Genomic DNA, 2,386 nt, shown 5'->3' with positions numbered 1-2,386 from the left:
AGAAAAACATAAATAACAGGAAGAACGAGAACGAGAAATAGAACGAGAAGAGCGAGAAGATCAAGAAGCGCAAGAAGAGTAAGGAAGAGCAGGAGGAGCAGGACGAACAGGAAAAACAGGGACGAGAACGAGAAGAGCAAGAGGGCCAAGAGCAAGAAGCGCAAGAAGAGCAGGGACGAGTAGGAGTAGCAAGAGGAGCAGGAGGAGCAGAAGGAACAGGAATAACAGGCAAAACAAGAACGGGAAGAACGAGAAAGAGAAACAGAAAGAGAAAGGGAAAGGGAAAGGGAAAGGGAAAGGGAAAGGGAAAGGGAAAGGGAAAGGGAAAGGGAAAGGGAAAGAGAAAGGGAAAGGGAAAAGCGAGAAGAGCGAGAAGATCAAGAAGCGCAAGAGGAGCAGAAGGAAATCTCTTGAAATCCTTTGAAATCTGAAATCTCTAGAAATCTAGAAATCTCTGGAAAGGTCTGGAAATCTCTTGATCTTGAAATCTCTTAAAATTTGTTGAAATCGCTTGAAATATCTTGAAATCTTTGGAAATCTCTTGAAATCTTTGGAAATCTCTTGAAAAATCTCGAAATCTCTTGAAATCTGTGGAAATCGCTTGAAATCTCAAATCTCTAGAAAAATATTGAAATCTTTGGAAATCCCTTGAAATCTTTGGAAATCGCTCAAAATCCCTTGAAATCTCAAATCTCTAGAAATCTTTTGAAATCTCTGGAAATCTTTTGCAATTTGTTGAAATCTCTTGATATCTCTTGAAATCTTTTGAAAAATCTTGAAATCTTTGGAAATCCCTTGAAATCTTTGGAAATCGCTCAAAATCCCTTGAAATCTCAAATCTCTAGAAATCTTTTGAAATCTCTGGAAATCTTTTGCAATTTGTTGAAATCTCTTGATATCTCTTGAAATCTTTTGAAAAATCTTGAAATCTTTGGAAATCCCTTGAAATCTTTGGAAATCGCTCAAAATCCCTTGAAATCTCAAATCTCTAGAAATCTTTTGAAATCTCTGGAAATCTTTTGCAATTTGTTGAAATCTCTTGATATCTCTTGAAATCTTTTGAAAAATCTTGAAATCTTTGGAAATCCCTTGAAATCTTTGGAAATCGCTCAAAATCCCTTGAAATCTCAAATCTCTAGAAATCTTTTGAAATCTCTGGAAATCTTTTGCAATTTGTTGAAATCTCTTGATATCTCTTGAAATCTTTTGAAAAATCTTGAAATCTCTGGAAATCTCTAGAAAAATCTTTGGTTTTGAAATCTCTTGATTGCTCGCCTGAAATCTTTTGAAATCTGTTAAAGTTTCTTGAAATTTCTTGAACTCTCTTGAAATCGCTTAAAATCTTTCAAAATCTTCTGATATCTCGTGAAGTCTCATGAAATATCTTGATTGCTCGCTTGAAACCTCCTGAAATCTCTTGAACTCGCTTGAAATCTCGTAAACTCCCATAAAATCTCTTGATTGTTCGCTTGAAATGTCTTCAAATCTCTTGAAAACTTTAAATCTCGTTGAAATCTCTTCAAAGCTCTTGAACCTCTTGAAATCCCTTGAATTGTCTTGAAAGCTCTTGAACTTCTTGAAATCTCTTGAATTCTTTTGAAAGCTTTTGAACTTCTTGAACCCTCTTGAAATCTCTTGAAATTTCTTGAAATCTCTTGAAATTTCTTGAAATCTCTTGAACTTGAAATCTCTTGAAATCTTTGGAAATCGCTTGAAATATCTTGAAATCTTTTAAAATCTTTTAAAATCTGTTGCAATCGCTTGAGATCTCTTGAAATCTTTGGAAATCTCTTGGAATATTTTACAATCTTTGAAAATTTGTTGAAATCACTTGAAATTTTTGAAAATCGCTTGAAATATCTTGAAATCTCTTAAAATCTTTTAAAATCTGTTGCAATCTCTTGAAATCTTTGGAAATCTCTTGAAATATCTTGAAATATCTTACAATCTTCTAAAATTTGTTGAAATATTTTGAAATTTTTGAAAATCGCTTAAAATATCTTGAAATCTTTTAAAATCTGTTGCAATCTCTTGAAATCTTTGGAAATCGCTTGAAATATCTTGAAATCTTTTAAAATCTGTTGCAATCGCTTGAGATCTCTTGAAATCCCTTGAAATCTCAAATCTCTTGAAATCTGGTGAAGTCTCATAAAATCTTGATTGCTCGCCTGAAATCTTTTGAAATTTGTTAAAATTTCTTGAATTCTCTTGAAATCGCTTATAATCTCTCAAAATCTCCTGAAATCTCTTGAACTCACTTGAAATGCTTGAAATCTCGTTGAAATTGCATGAAATCTTACGAAATCGTTTAAGAAAATGAGCAAAATTTGAGGACACATTGAACGTGGTGATTTTTTAATTATTTTCCGATCTTCTTCTGCATTAA

This window comes from Photinus pyralis, unplaced genomic scaffold, assembly GCF_008802855.1.
Source record: "Photinus pyralis isolate 1611_PpyrPB1 unplaced genomic scaffold, Ppyr1.3 Ppyr1.4_LG10, whole genome shotgun sequence".
NCBI lineage: Eukaryota > Metazoa > Arthropoda > Insecta > Coleoptera > Lampyridae > Photinus > Photinus pyralis.
Note: the sequence above shows the minus strand (reverse complement) of the source record.